This window comes from Cyanistes caeruleus, chromosome 8, assembly GCF_971803275.1.
Source record: "Cyanistes caeruleus chromosome 8, bCyaCae1.hap1.1, whole genome shotgun sequence".
Taxonomy (NCBI): Eukaryota; Metazoa; Chordata; class Aves; order Passeriformes; family Paridae; genus Cyanistes; species Cyanistes caeruleus.
Genome location: NC_141708.1, coordinates 2,517,860 through 2,534,249, shown reverse-complemented (window position 1 = coordinate 2,534,249; position 16,390 = coordinate 2,517,860). Strand labels below are relative to the sequence as shown.

General features: G+C 44.9%; 2 protein-coding genes across 3 annotated transcripts in view; one reads left to right on the top strand and one right to left on the bottom strand.

Annotated features, from left to right (window-relative positions):
• The window catches only part of INSYN2A (inhibitory synaptic factor 2A), a 40,487-nt gene extending 38,626 nt beyond the window's left edge, over positions 1-1,861 (bottom strand). Inside the window, exon 1 of the mRNA XM_023930037.2 lies at positions 1,779-1,861. The gene's annotated coding sequence lies outside the window, so the exon portion shown is untranslated. The remainder of the gene's footprint in view (positions 1-1,778) is intronic.
• Positions 1-16,390, top strand: part of DOCK1 (dedicator of cytokinesis 1) — a 264,360-nt gene that overhangs the window by 123,929 nt on the left and 124,041 nt on the right. The window lies entirely within an intron of this gene.

Here is a 16,390-nt window from a genome sequence, read left to right as displayed (position 1 = left end):
TGAAGGGAGGATGCTTTCAAAGCAACACCACCTTAAACTCTGGGGCAGGAATTTTATTTTAGAACTGTTGGAATTGGAACAATCCAGTCTGAGTCTCTGGATTAACAATCTTCATCATGGATTTCTCCTGGAATCAGGGACCCTATGCCACCACTGTACAGCAGAATATCACCCTCCAGGTGATAAATCAGTAATACCTGAGCCCTGAGATATTTTCATTTAAATATGAATTTTTAATGCCAGGAGTAAAATCCAGCTTTTAACTTAGAACTGTTATTTGTACTCGGAGGGAACAGATCATTGTAGTCCAGCCAGCCAGGCACGAGCAGGCTGGTGGAGCACCAAGAGGCATCACACCAAGAGTGAGGAGATCCATTCCTCTCCCTGATTCCCTATTTTTACTGTTGGTCCGTTGGCTTGGAATTTGACATTAAATTAATCCCAGTCCATGGCTAGGATATAGTTTGCATATCATGTGATTATTTTCATTTATTTATTTATTTGTTTATTTATTTATTTATTTTTAGCTGGGAGCTTTTCCATCTAGAATCCAGATTTTAACCTTGATACGTGCAGCATTCCTGGCAGCCCTGTGAATCCGAGCACCATCCAGCACTTAACTGAGGCTGAGGGAATAAATCCCCAGTTTATATCAGACATGACCTGTTACTGCTTTGCCTTTCCTTAGCACTTGCCAGCATTCGGCTGGGGGAAAAAGAAAGGATTCTCCGAGGCTGGGAAAAAGAGATCTTGCCAGATTTCCCATTTTTAGAGCTTAACGAGTTAAATTCTCCTCCGTGCGGGATTTTAAGCTGCTTAGACCCACAAGGTCAAAGCAAAGCGCTCCATTCCCTATTCCGAGCCGCGGCTGAGCTGGGGGCACAGCTCCCTTGGGACAGAGCCCTCGGGAGACGGTGACACAAGCCGGGAATAAATTCCCTGTTTCCAGCAGTGCAAGGTGTCCCTGTTCAGCCGGGGCTGGCGGCCCCCCCGCCTCCCCCGGGCAGATGCCATGGAACTGCAGCCCTGCATCCCCTCGCTGCCGTAACTCTCCACAAACACGGCGGCAAGTGCCGAGGTCACGGCAGAGGATTTTTACCGGCGAGGGAGGCGAGATGGAGCAGCAGAGCGGGCAGCCCGGGATGCCCCGCAGGATGCAGGGACCGTGACTTTGGGGACGCTTCTCCGCTGCCTTTTGTCCCCTTTTCCCACGGCATCCCCGGTTTCTGCGTGGTCGGTGATGGTGATGGGGGACTCGGGTGTGTTGAATCGGGAGAACCCCGCACAGTTCACTGAACAGCAGCAGCAGCTTCCGTCCCCGAGGAGGATTTTTGGGTTGGTTAGGCTTTTAATGAAGTGCCGTACTGCAAGTTCAGGGATGAACACATCCCGCGTTCCTCCATGGCCGCTGTACGGACACTTCATTAGGACGGCTGAAGTTAATAAGCAGCGGTAGTTCCTCGCCATCAGCCGCGTGAAAAGCCAAAGCACTTCGTGCATCCTCCAAAAATCCTCCAGCTTCCCCTCTCCCCTCCCGGGCACCGCTGGAAGGGGAGCAGGCAAAGAAACGCTGGTATTTTTCTAGAAGAAAGTCGCGTATCGGGATATTCTCTCCTAATCTGTCACGAAAGTTACTGGATGCAGGAGCCGTTCCCAGGCGTTCCATACGCTATTGCATAACCCTGGCGCTCAGCGCCAGCCTTTCTCCTCATCCCTACGAAGTTTTCCGCCGGCAGAACCAGCGGACGGGGCTATTCCGGGGGCTCGCAGCGCCTTACCTTGTGCTTCCTCACGCAGAAGCGGCGGTCTGGGCGAGCATCTCCCTCCAGCCGCCGGGGCGAGCTGGGCGTCAGCGCCTGGGCGCCGGGGCGCATCTGCCGCGGGGCCGCCGAGCCGCAGCCGCCGGAGGAGCCGCAGCCGCCGGAGGAGCCGCAGCCGCCGGAGGAGCCGCAGCCGCCGCCGCCGCCGCCGCGCTCCCCCGCTGCCCTCATGGGCTGAGCGGGGGCTCGCTGTCGGGGGGTCCCCTCGGCCGGCTCCCCGCCGAGGGGAACTTGTTGAGCGGGACCGGCGGGCGTCCCCCAGCCGGGCGGGAGCGGGGAGGAGGAGCCGGGGGCCGGGCCGGCGGCGGGGGCGGGCGGGGGAGGTGGGATGGATGGAGCGATGCTCCGCGCACAAGGAGGGGAGAAACGCGGAGCCGGAGCTGGCTGAGGAGCTTCGGTTATTGCTCGGGTTTCTGTGAGCGGGGGTTCATTAATAAGGGAGCCGTGCACAGCATCCCCGCGCAGCGCAGCTTGCCAGCTACGGGAGCGATGGAGCAGCCGCAGAGTGGGTGATGCTGAGCCCTTGGGAATTCAGCGAAGCGCTGGGTTAAAGCTACACGGCTGCCTTTTATTGGGAGGGAAAGTGTTTAAGGTGCTAAAGGAGTAGCTGCTCCCATTTGCTTTTAAACCTTGTGTAAGATGGACGCGAGTTCAGAGCGAAGCCGTTCGGCAGAGCAGGTTGATCAACGTGATAATCTGCGTGAAACTTGAATCTCATCTTTCCTCCTTTTCTCTCATTTCAAAGAGAGTTTAGCAATGATGTTTTTAACTTAAAAAAAAAGAAAAAAGAAAGGTGTAATTTAAATAGGTCACGTGTATTTGAGCTGAGTGACAGAAAATGCCATGAGAGGCACGAGAACTGGTCCGAGTTGGGAAGCGTTGGGTCTGTGTTTCATTCTGAGATCCCCAGGAGTTCTGCTGTTCAATAAATACTTTCCAGCAGGAAACTCCCCTAGCCCAGGTGCCAGCAGGTGTGGGCCATGGAGTTCCTCTGTCACAGCACTGCCTTCACCATTGATGTCCATGTAGGTTATTGATTTTGGGGGTTACTGAAGCGAGCCCTGATTTGAAGTGGCAGAACAGAGCGGCTGGACCAGCCCAAAATGTTCCACCACGATCTCCACGGCACAGCAGGCAGGGACGGCCGAGCTGGGCACTGGATGAGTCCAGGCATCCACGGACACGATGCAGCAGCAGCACTGGCTCGAGTGCTGGCTGATTTCTGGAGTTAATTAGGAGCAGCTCATTGCAGCACGGAATTGTCGGTGCTGCGGCAGCGGCCGGGGCACCACGATGCTGCCAGCCTGGGCATGGGGATGTGCTGGGCTGGAGATCCCTGTGGATCTGGCTGTGCTGGGCTGGAGATCTGTGTGGATCTGGCTGTGCTGGGCAGGAGATCCCTGTGGATCTGGCTGGGCAGGGCAGGAGATCCCTGTGGATCTGGCTGTGCTGGGCTGGAGATCTGTGTGGATCTGGCTGTGCTGGGCAGGAGATCCCTGTGGATCTGGCTGGGCAGGGCAGGAGATCCATGTGGATCTGGCTGTACTGGGCAGGAGATCTGTGTGGATCTGGCTGTGCTGGGCAGGAGATCCCTGTGGATCTGGCTGTGCTGTCCAGGGCAGGAGATCTGTGTGGATCTGGCTGTACTGGGCAGGGCAGGAGATCTGTGTGGATCTGGCTGGGCAGGGCAGGAGATCCCTGTGGATCTGGCTGTGCTGTGCTGGGCAGGAGATCCCTGTGGATCTGGCTGGGCAGGGCAGGAGATCCGTGTGGATCTGGCTGTGCTGGGCTGGAGATCCGTGTGGATCTGTCTGTGCTAGGCAGGGCAGGAGATCCATGTGGATCTGGCTGTGCTGGGCAGGGCAGGAGATCCCTGTGGATCTGGCTGTGCTGTCCAGGGCAGGAGATCTGTGTGGATCTGGCTGTACTGGGCAGGGCAGGAGATCTGTGTGGATCTGGCTGGGCAGGGCAGGAGATCCCTGTGGATCTGGCTGTGCTGTGCTGGGCAGGAGATCCCTGTGGATCTGGCTGGGCAGGGCAGGAGATCCATGTGGATCTGGCTGTACTGGGCAGGAGATCTGTGTGGATCTGGCTGTGCTGTGCTGGGCAGGAGATCCCTGTGGATCTGGCTGTCCAGGGCAGGAGATCCATGTGGATCTGGCTGTACTGGGCAGGAGATCTGTGTGGATCTGGCTGTGCTGGGCAGGGCAGGAGATCCCTGTGGATCTGGCTGTGCTGGGCAGGAGATCCCTGTGGATCTGGCTGGCACACACAGCTCACAGCCAGCCTGGCCGGTGGGATCGCGCTGTGGCTGAGCAGGGCTGGATCAGAGCAGTGTTCAACAAAGCAGACAGTCAGCAGAGGGCAGCTCCGTTGCTCTCCCTGTCTCTTACCTGTCCAGGTATTCCCATTGCCCTCTTCCCTCTGTTCCTCATCTCTGCTGCTGATCCCTAAATGAGGGTGCCAGGGTGTGCCCCCACATCACCTGCTGCTCACCAGTGTCACAGCTTTCATCCCACTTAGCATCTCTCACGGGATTTTATCAGGGTTTTATTTTTTTTCTAAGGAACTTAAATATCGACCTGCTTATTGATGCAACAGCAACCACCACGCTGTTGTTTTTTTCTTTCTGTTTTTCTTTCCAGCAGTGCTGACTTGCTGTATTCCAGGTCCTCTGTGCATTTCTCTCTACAAAAATAAATGTGGTTTTGGCTGCAGCCTGGATACAGACATGGATAAAATTACATGGTAGGGTGACCACGTCTGAAAAAAACGCAGGCTACTTCCTCAGAGCAAACAGATCAGTGGTGGGAGATGCTGTTGCTTTTTCACAAGCTGAAAATGTGACTTTATCCAGCCCATGATTACTGGAAGCAAATACTATAACTCGATATCCTGAGTGACTTGAAAGGAGAATCTCTCTGACAGAAGCAGCAGTTAAACATCATTCTTGTCTTCTCCATAATGATATTTAGAAGCTGTTGTCTCAGGGCTGATTAGTCTTGCACAGCATTATGCATATGCCCCACTTACAAACTGTACAGCATCTTCTGGAGCTTTTTAGGGAATTAAAAAGTACTTTCTGATGTGGACCAGATTCGTGTGTAGCTACTGACACCATTGGTGTATACAGGGATCTTTTACATCAGGGTTTGTGAAAAATCAAGTGTTTTGTTATTATTGTGTTTGTGTTACTGTAACAGCACACAGAAGTAAATACACTGGGAAACGGGAAATGCTTCATCATCCCATTTGCCAATTTTTTAGCCTTTAAAAGTGCTGAGCACAACTGTTGCATAATGAAATGTAGCATTGAATAGATGCTTGAGAGGGGAGAGAGGGGTTGGGCTTCAGCCTGGGAAGGTGCAAAGAGAAAAGAGACAATTAATTGTAGTTGTTTTAGGTTACAAATTTATTTTTCTCTCATGGAGTGTCCTTACCTTCCTTGGCTTTTTTTCCCAGTGTCTGTCAGGGAGGAGTGAGTGCTGCTTGGGGCTGCAGTGCTTGCTTGGTGTGACATGTGCAGGTGGAAGTCCTGCCTTGGATTTCGGGGGGAGTGAGAAACCCGGGCTCTGGAATGGAATTCTCTGTGGGGAAGTACAGTGAGGGCCCTTCTCCCTCACTGCTAGTTGCATAATAAATTCAGAGTGTATTTAGAAATATTCATCACAACCTGGTGTTACAGACTGAAGGTTTTACTTGATTTTTTTCCTTATATTCAATTTCTGAGGTCACATCTGCATGGTCGTGGTAGGGTCAGCCGGGCATGTCCTCCCCACACTCAGATTTTGGCTCAAGGACTGTCCCAGTGAATGCTTTTCCTGGGGGGGATATTTTTGCTGAGCAGCTGCTTTGTAGGATTATGCTCCTCTAGAACATGCAGCTCCAACAGTGGAACGCTAAAATGTAATTTTTTGGAACAGTCTGTGAAGATCTCGTGGAGGAAAGCTCAGATGCAGCTCAGGGAAAAGCACGTGGCAGCCAGAGCTCGAGTTACCTGCCAGGTGTTTTGGTGACCCCCAGTGTGGGGAAGGAGGAGGATAAACCAGCACCAATGGGATTTTCAGATCTACATGAAGTAAATTATATTAAGAGGCATAATTTAAGTCCCAACACTACATGCCTGAGCTGGGTTCCCAGGGAAGTTAATTCTTTAGGACCAGGCAATTTATGGCAGAATTCCCAGCTGTGTTGGAGATGAAAGAAGGGTGAAGTTCACTTGATTTGAAGTGAAGCTGGGGACAAAGTTGTGCCTTTTCTCTCTGTAATCACTTGGGACCAGTGCTGTCATTCTGTCTTTGCTAAAACCAAGTATTTTCACATTGCTGAACCCTCATTCCCATTAATTAATTGGTTAATTCCATGCCTTTAGATGATAACTGCCTGGCTTTCTGGGCTAAATTGGTAATTTATTTCTTTATTTCCTCCAACCTGCCATTAGAAGAGAAACAGAGGGATGTTAAATATGCTCCTCTGCTCCAGCTGAGGTGAAGGCAAACTTGGCTGGAGTTTCAAACAGGTCTTCATGCAGTCCAATCCTCGGAGGTGCTCCTTGCTTTGGGGGAGGATATTTTCTATATTTTCTGCTTGGCTGGGATGCAGAGAAATAAGGTCTCTTGGAGTCAAGTTTGGCAGAAAATTGGGAGATTTGCTGGAGTGTCTTTCTCCATAATAAGTCTTTTCCATGAGCTTGGAAAATTCATTTGAGCCTCTGCTGATGTCTGTCCTTTATCTATAAAGTACTAATTCCACATCTCTTTACATAAAAGAACATTCTGAAGAGAAAGTGGATTTAAGAATATGTGTCTAATACCCCTAATACCTGTGTGCAGCTGAAATGTTAAACAGCTGATGGAGGGAACTGCTCTTTGTGGGTTTTCTGCTCGGGGAAGAAAAATGCTGAGTAACCTCATTAGCTCTGATGGTTATTTCTGTGCTTCGTTAGGATAAGAATGAACAGGATTTAGTTCTCTCTCTCAGTTTCCCATTGTACAGATCATTGGAAGAAAAATATAACAGCAGGTCTCACCAGCTTAAGCTGAGATTTTGGGTTCCAGTTGAATGCTGTCTCAGCAGGAGCCCAAATTGCTGGAGATACCAAGAAAATCTGAGTTTTCTTGGGATAGGAGTGGGAGTTGTGTCATATTTTCGCTGTGTTTATGGTTCAGAAAAGTTCCTTTTCAGCACACAGATGTTTTTGGGAAGGAAACTGAACTGGTGATTGGAAAGCCTTGGTTGTTCCTCCAAGGATGGGGATTGTGAGCTGCTCTCGTGGCGTGGAATCGCTTCCCTGATCAAGGTTGCCAAATTCTGGTTCCATTTTCATGCAGCCTGTACAGTTGGGAAATAAATGAAAGCTTTGGGAGAGCGTGATGTATGAGCCCCTAAATGGCTGCATTTTGTTCATATTTGAAAGGCAGTTCAGGCTGTCGTCATTACTGATGACTTGTGCTTTTAGAGCCCTTCTTTTTGCATTTCACAAATCCTTTGTGCCCATCTGAATAATAAATCACCCTGTTTGATTTGCTCACTGAGAGCAAATGGGAAATTACATCCTTGTTAAGATGTCTTGAGGAGCTGGAAGTGTGGGGGAATGTTTTTAAAGGAACATTCTGCCAACTTTGCTAATATTTTGCTTTGTCTCGTTTATTTGATGTCCTTCCCAAATTCCAGGGTTTTCTGGACTGCTTTATGGCAAAGGGAAAAAATCCTGCCCTGCTTAAAAATAAAAAATAACAAGTCTGGTCATACTTTTGATTGCCTTTAGACAAATGGTTTCAGATTTAAGCACCTAATGAAATGTGGGATGAGCATGAATGCCATTTTCAAACTCCACTTATGGGCAGAAAAAAGGCAAATCCAACAAATAATGGCCATACTTGCATCTGATTCCTATTGGCTCTTTGGTGCAATAATATATTATTTATACAACATTGATTTCATTAGATGGAGGATTTAATGCAACTTTTCTGTCAAACTGGAGAACATTCGATGTTATAAAGTAATGTAAACTCCCAAAGCCTCAGGAAGGTTTTCTCATTTGAAATATTGAACTATTTAAAATTTGAACATAGCATAAAAACACAGACTTTTATGTGCTTTTGCATGTTGCCTTCAAGTTAGAAGCCCAGAGAGCAGCCTGCTCCTAATGCCTAGTGCTTAACAGAAAAAAAATCAAGCTCAAATTAAATGTGTAAAACAAGTGAAAAATGAAAATCCTACAAAATTATGGAAGAGAGAAATATTGAACAGTGCAAATAGAATTAAACTCACCATTTCTATTGCTCTGAGCCTAAACCAAGATTAAGTATTTTGGCCATAATGTTCAGGAATGAACTCTTCAGTGTAGTTTCTAAAATCCCCAAGCAGGTGCCAAAATAAAATTGCACTTAATAACTTTGATACATGACAGAGAAATATGATGGCAGAGAATAAAAAAGGATGTAAAGAGGCAGTTTGCAGCATCATGGGCACCTAAAATTGAGCCATATGCTCACAATTAAGAGCTTCTCCTCCCTTACTTATTTTTTTCTAAATAAAATGACCTAGAAACTTGCCTTGTGCAAATAAGAATATGCTGAATTCCTGACTGAGTGCAAAGACCTAATTCTTTTATGTATTAAAATGTCTGTGACTGAGTTTTACCTTAAGAAAGGAGCAGAAATTATTTTGCAAAGTCTGGAAATCCTAAAAGCCCAAGATATTTCAAAAAGTTGTTCTGAAAAATATGGGAAGCCTGATAATGACATTAAATGAGTTTACAATTGCCAGCAGAGGCCACGTGAAGTCCTTCTTAATCCTTGGTCTGTGGCTCTTCAAAACACAGTGCAGGAAAAATGGCTCTGTCCTTTATGGTTTGGGGACACTGAATTAAAAACCATTCAAAGCAGCACCACATTTTGATTTCCTTCAATTTTTAAAGAAATTCAGGACTTTAAATATTAATACTTAGCAGTGGTTGAGTAGCATAATTAGCAGCTGCTTTATATCCAAGGGGTGTCCATCAGTATTATGGAAAAGGTCAATAACTGGAAGGATGAAATCTCTGAAAACCCAGAAATAAAGTTATAATTTGATAATAATATGGCACTTCCTCAATTTACTTCTGGGAATTCAAAGTGATGCCAAAATAAACCCCAATAATTTGGGTGCAGCCACATCCTTCCCTTGTCAGCGTGCCCAAGCGTGGATGGGGAGGTTTGTTGGATGGGAGGTGGAATGGAGCTCCTCGTCTCCAGACTTTCCTTCTCCTGCCTTCATGCATTTCCTTGTGGGGAATGTTTTTGCTGCCTGTCCCCTCTGTAGGCACAGCTCCCATCGCTCCCTGGGTGGGAAAAAGGAATGCCAAGATGAAAAGTCCCATCTCATATTTGTTTGAAATTCATCTCCTGTTGGTTTCAGCTGCTGCCTCCTGGTTCTGAAGCAGTGAAATTTGTGAGCAACAGCTGTGCTCTCCTTTTATCCCCACTGCTGTGGATTTGGAAACCTCAGGAAAATGTAAATCCATCCTCACTGTGCCTTCTTGGGAGAATCTGGGACTTCGTGTCCCGTTCTTGGGAGGGAGCTTCTCCATCCCTTGTCACAGAGAGGTTTAGGAGGGACATTAAGGCTGGGACACCTTGCATTATCCCAGCCTGGCCTTGGGCACTGCCAGGGATCCAGGGGCAGCCCCAGCTGCTCTGGGCACCTGTGCCAGGGCCTGCCCACCCTGCCAGGAACAATTCCTGCCCAATGCCCGGTTTAACTCTGCCCTCTGGCAGTGGGAAGATGAAAGTCTCTCTCCATCTCTCTTCCAAGAGAGATTTAGATACTGAATGCCACAAGAAGTTCTCCTTGGAGCCTTCTCCAGGCTGTCACTTTGGTGGCCCTTCTCATTCCTCCTGCTATTCTGATGTTCCCCTCAAGCTGCAGAGACTCAGTTTATTTATGGAATTGTTTTGTTTCTCTGTGAGCTGATGGAAATCAAAGCTTTTATTGAAGCCTGGTAGGAAACATCACCAGGGCTTTATCTGAGCTCAGCTCGTCCTCAGGAGGATGAGCTGGAGCGATGAGCTGAGGAGCTTTGTTTGGAAGTGTAATTTTGTTATTTCACAGCCATTACCAAGTGACAGATTAGACCTGCAGCAATTGATGATCTGATGAGGGGCTTGATGTCCTGTGGGACAGCTCCTGGGGACTGAAGGTGGTGACAGATGGACAGGTGGTGGCATCATGATAGCTGACACATCTTGGGGGGCAGAAAGGACAAACCCCTTGCTCTTGTCACTGTGGGATCCCAGGATGGTTTGGGTTGGAGGGAACCTTAAAGAGCATAGATCTTTATCATTTTAATATTTTATTATATTTATTATATTTATTTAATTCAATATTTCTCATTAAATTTATTTTTATTTTTTTTATTTTTATTAAATTTAATTATTTCTACTATTATATTAAACAACAAACAAGTTTTATTATATTAGATTTCTTAATTTTGATTAATTTTTATTAAATTTATTAATATCTATTTAATTTAATATTAATATTTTAATGATCATTCCATCATCCCAGGTAGCTCCAAACCTCATCCAGCCTGGCCTTGATATTCCACAGGAGCTCATTTAACAGGCAATTCATGATGAGGGGGTTTTCATAAAATTTTAGTTTAACAAACTTGAACTTTAAATATATAAATATATAATATTTAAATATAAATATTAAATATATATTTAATTTAACAAGCAATTATATATATAATATATATAATATTTATATTATATTAAATATTTTTATTTATTTTATTTATTTATATTATATATAATATTTATATTTATATTTATAATATAAAATTTTAGTTTAACAAACTTGAACTTTAAATATATAAATATATAATATTTAAATATAAATATATAAAATATATAAATTTATAATTTTGCCTGTTTGGCCTTTTTTATTTTTTATTTTTTTTTTCCCTTAAATTTCAGGTGTTATCAAAAGTTACAAGGATAAGATTCCTGCCTAGAAAAAAAACCAAACCCCAGTAACTGGAAAAAGCAGCATGCTTGTACATGTTAATTTTTCCATTTATTAAGGAAAGAAAGAATTTTAATAATTCACAGGGATGCAATGAGTATTTGCCTTTTATATATTCATATTTATTACTTGGCTTGAATTGTAAACATATTAATTCCTGCCTAGCCTTTAATGACTTTGGGTAATGTTTGTACTCTCTTTATGCAGAAATCGTGCATATATCTCACAGTTACTTATAGGGACAACCTAATCACAGCTACTTCCTTGGCTCTGAAAAACATTTTGTCTTGCTCTAAGTAGCTTTTCTGAGGTATTTTTAAAGCATTTTTAAAATAATGCTTACATTTACCTCCTCAACAGATGATAAGTATTTTTCAGCCCTATCAAGAGACGTTAAAAATCCCATTTTTTGCCAAATGTCAAGAGTGGGATGAGTGTTGCAGGCTCTGCCAGAACTCAGGGTTGTTTGATTTTCTGCTGTGGTTTCAAATGTTGTGCCTCCCAAAAAAATTAGTTGGGATGGTTTTAAATGCATGGAAATTACACCAGGAAAGTACTTCCCAAATAATGGCCCCGTTGCATTAAAGTAGGAATAAAACATTTCACTCATGTTTTGAAATCTAAAGATGGGCCCTGGGAATAATTGGGATGTTCTGGTATTTTTCTTTTCCCATTTTTTGTATTTTTAGTATATCTAAGTAGCACTGTAACATATAGAAATACAGAAATATATGAATTCTACAATATTTTAATCAGGGAATCACACAATGGTTTGAGCTGGGAGGGGCCTTAAAAAAAATTTAGTTCCACTCCCTACCATTCCATTGAGGTTTTGCAGTAGCCTGTGCACTGATTTTAGGGGTTTTTTGTAATTTCTTAATAATTATTTTATATTTTGAATCTATCTCAAACCTGCTTTGCCTTTGCTGGTTTGATTTTATTTCCCCTTGGGAAAAATTCCTGGATCTCCAGGGCTGGGATGGGAAATCCTGGATGAGTTTGGGCATGAACCTGGAAATCAGAACCTGGAAAAGAGATTCTGCTTGGTCCTGTTGTTACTGCCCAGATGGGGGGAAAAATACAGAAAAAAGGGCTGTGTGTCATGGGATATCCATGCATTTTCTTGGAATGGTGAGGGAAGGCTGAGCTGAACTCTTGGAGCAAACCAAGCCCTTGCCAGGAACATTCCCTGTCCTGCCCCTGCAGCCCGAGGAGCTGATTTTCACTCTGGAATGTTTCAAACCACTGATTTTAATCTTGGTTCGGATTTAATTGCTTTTTCCAAGGAGACATTAGTTCTTATTTAAGTGTGGATGTGTAATTAAAAAACATCTCTCAACTTAAGTTGCTTTTGTTGCCCACACGCCGGGGCTGTAGTTAGGGGAAAGCAATTCCAGAGCTGAATATCCATCTCTAATCCCGTTGTTAATGTGGGAGTGCTATTGTTAGAACGTGATAAACGACTCCTTATTTGGGAGGGATTTACTTCTTTCCCTTCTGATTTCTGCCAAAACAAAGTTGGGGAGGAAAATAAAATTCAATTATAAGTGGGAATTTATTTCGGTGGTGGAAAATAAGCACTTCAAAACGTTTTGTTGCTGCTGGAATACGTGGAGTGTGCTGGAGAGCAGGAGGAAAACTGCCAAAACATGTTTTGTACCTTTGGTTTAGTGAGAAAATAAAGAAGTTATTCTCCTAAAATATTTTAGATGGGTTTTGGTTGATTTGCAAGGACAGGGAAACTTGCATTAGCTTCATCTGGAAGCAACAGAGCTTCCTGAGCAAATATTCCGTTCTTTCCTTCAGGAGGAGATCCCTGGATGTGCCCAAGGCCAGGTTGGACAGGGCTTGGAGCAGCTGGGACAGGGGAAGGTGTCCCTGCCCTGGGATGAGCTTTAAGGTTCCTTCCAACCCAAACCAGTCTGGGCTTCCATGATCTTGGCTTTTCCATGGAATGGAGAAGGGAATGAGATGTTTTACCATGTTCAGCTCGTTTCTTAACTTCTAAATACGTTATTGATCCAAAATCAATATAAAAGCAAAAATCTTGTGTGTGACAGGAAACTCCTGGCTCCACTCTGGTTCCTTTACCTCAGCAAGTTTGTCCTTTACCTCGTTGATGGTCTCCTTTTGTCCTGTTGGGGTTGGATTTCTGCTGAGCTCAGGCAGGAACAGGATAAAGAGCTTTTTATCAGCAGCATCCTGTTGGAGCTTATCCTGCTGAACGTTTTGGTCATCGTCCCAAATCGTAATAAAAGAGGGGTTTAATTAATTCACTTTTCCACAATAGAAAAGTTCATCTCCTTTTGCTTAGATTGCAGCTTAGAGATTGATTTCATGTTCTTTTCATGAGGCACCTTTGAAGCTCTTCTGGAGACTGCACATTGTTTAGCACTGGCTTGTCTGAGAGAATCCCCCAAAGTCTTCTGAGTTGCTGTGAGTTTAATAAGAAACAAAATTCAAATTTAATAATGTTGGGGAAGAATTGGGTCATTCTCGAAGACTCAGCCCACATATTCTCATGTTCACGTTCTGCAGATGAGGCATTCCCTGCTCCCTTTAATTAAATGCAAAGTATTAAACAGGTCTGTGTTTCTTGAGAGGGCATAAAATGCAGATATGGCTGCTCCTCCAAACACCTGCAGAAGGCTCCTGGAAAATACAGAAACCTGGGCTTATGGATCTCTGTTGGAAAAGGAGAGAGCTGTGGAAATTTTCCTCTGCCCCTTGCAAACCTTGCACACATTTTATAAAATTGAACAACTGCAGAAGTTACAGGTAAAGTAAATTGTGCAAGAGACAGCTTGTATATGTGGGACAAGGATAAAACTCCTCTCCTCTGCTCTGGAGCCAGGCTGGGAGAATTGGGATTGTTCAGCCTGGAGAGGAGAAGCTCCAGGGAGAGCTCAGAGCCCCTGCCAGGGCCTGAAGGGGCTCCAGGAGAGCTGGAGAGGGACTGGGGACAAGGGATGGAGGGACAGGACACAGGGAATGGCTCCCAGTGCCAGAGGGCAGGGCTGGGTGGGATTTTGGGCAGGAATTGTTCCTGAGAGGGTGGGCAGGAGCTGGGATGGAATTCCCAGAGCAGCTGGGGCTGCCCCTGGATCCCTGGCAGTGCCCAAGGCCAGGCTGGACATTGGGGCTGGAGCAGCTGGGACAGGGGAAGGTGTCCCTGCCATGGCTGGGGTGATTTGGGAGTGAAATTCCAAGGGAAGAGCTAGGTAAGGTGAGGACATTCCTGTAGGCAGTGAAGAGCAATTTCACTCCTGTGAAATCCCCTGTTTGCTGCTATTGGGTATTAATCTTTTCAGCTCCTCTTATCTGTCAATTTTGGAACAGAAATTCTCACTTGAAATGTGACCTGTGTGAAAATTGTATTTCTCTTATTTGCCATATTGATACTTGTATTTGTGTAAATACCATTAATTTTGCTGCCATAACATAAAGTAGCACAGGAAAACTGAGCTAAAGTGAGAGAAGTCAGAACAAAGGACCAGCCTGTTATCAGTCTTTGTGTATTTCATCACTTTTCCTGCTCTTTGGGGAGGAGGGGATGAGAACATTGCCTGTGCTGGGGATTTCATTTCCAAATGGTGCAATTGTGGAGAGAGCCCTGCCTTTATTTTCCCCAGTGATGAGAGCCTGGCAGTAATTCCTGTCTGCAAGGACTGGGTCACCTTCTGCAGCTCTGAGAGCTGAGAACAGCACCACATCAGAGCCTGCATGCCATAAACCTCCCCATATCCACTGTGCTCTGCCCCAAAAGCTCGGGAAGGGAGCAGCCCCCGGGGTATGGAGTGATGGTTGATGTACTGAGTGAACCAAAGGTAGGAATTAATTACAAAATGCAAAAGCTTCCCCAAAGAGATCTCCTCCTGCAAGGAGCTTTTTAATCCAGGGATCTCTGAACTGCGTGGTTTCATCAATTAAATTTGGATTATATATGTTTCTTATCTCTCAAGCTTGCTGAGCCCCTCAATAAAGCAGTTGCTAAATAATTTACCTTAAAACAGGTGTATGAGAAGCACCAAAAGTGGGATAATTTGTCTTCAAAATGGCTGTTGCTTTTAGGAGTGTATTCATCTGGCAGCATCACCTGTCTGGTGTGAGGATTATCATTTAAAAGATCATTTCTCTTCCTCTTAATCCCATAATTTGTCATAGAGATACCTCAGTGCTGCAGAGCCAATATCCCAAACACCTGTGGGCTAGCCCAGTTCCTGGGAATTCCACTTGTCTCCAATTATTATTTCCTTTTTAAGGGTATCTTTTCCTTCAGTTCTTTTCCTGCTCTGATTTTACGTGGCATTTTCCAACATTAATTGTGTCTGATAAATAAAATAGGATTTCTCATCATAATAAGTTTGGTTTTATTGTTCCTGCTCAGTGGCTTTTTGAAGGAAAAAAGTCCATGCAAGGGCATGGAGCGAGAGGAAAACAGGGAATGGCTTTAAAATGAAGGAGGGGAGATTTAGATTGGATGTTAGGAAGAAATTCTTCCCAGTGAGGGTGGTGAGGCCCTGGCACCAGGGTTATATTCCCATATTCATTGCTGCATTTTTGCAGAATTATTTTAAAACCATTTTTTAATGGCTTTTCCTTTTTATTTTTTACTGTTTGAGTACTGGCCATTCCCATAAATACAGTTGTTTTCTGTATTTTATGACTGCATTTATAATTTTATTATCGGCATTAATAGATGTGTAACCCAAGATACCTGAAACAGATTTATTGAGGGCTGTTCTGTAGATTTTCAGTGAAATAATGTTTAGTGTAGCAGAGGGAGGAAAGGCAATTGCATTTAGAAAACCAGAAATAAATGTACTGACCTTGAGAGCTCCTAAGCACTGTGGGTTCCATTGAAGGGCACTGTTCAACACTGACACTGTGTGGAGCTTTTAAAAGAGAAGCATTTTTTGGTTAAAATGGACTTTTTTTTTTTTTTTTTGTTAAAAGACCCTTAGAAACATGAGAAATGGTGTTGCTAAAACATCTCATTAATTTTTTCGCCTGCTTTTTATAGAAGTTGGTGCAAAGCGCTTGTGAATCACGGAACTCTTTGTGTCTATTCCCACTGTGTTATCATCAACTTCCTAACAAATAAACCTTTTGCAAAGTGAATTTCAGTTGAGCTGCTGCGATCTTGGAATCACAGAATCATGGAATGGTTTGGAAAAACCTCAAAGCCCATCCCATTCCAACCCAGGGACATCTCCCACTGTCCCAGGTGCTCCCAGCCCCAGTGTCCAACCCTGGGCTCTGGGAATTCCATCCCAGCCCCTCCCCACCCTCCCAAGGAAAGGATTCCTTCCCAAAATCCCATCTGTGTCCTCTGGAAGTGAGAAGCTATTCCCTGTCTCCAGTGGAGATTCTCTCTCCGTCTTTCTTGTCCTTCAGATCCAAAAGGCCACACCCAGGGCTGGATTCTGGCTGTGATCTCTATGAAAACCCTTCTGATTTTCTTCCCAAAGGGATTTCCCTGCAGGGAATCAGTGCTGGAAAGGTTTTCCTTTTAAAACAAGTTTTCTATTGACTGAGACAGAACTGTCAGAGATCAA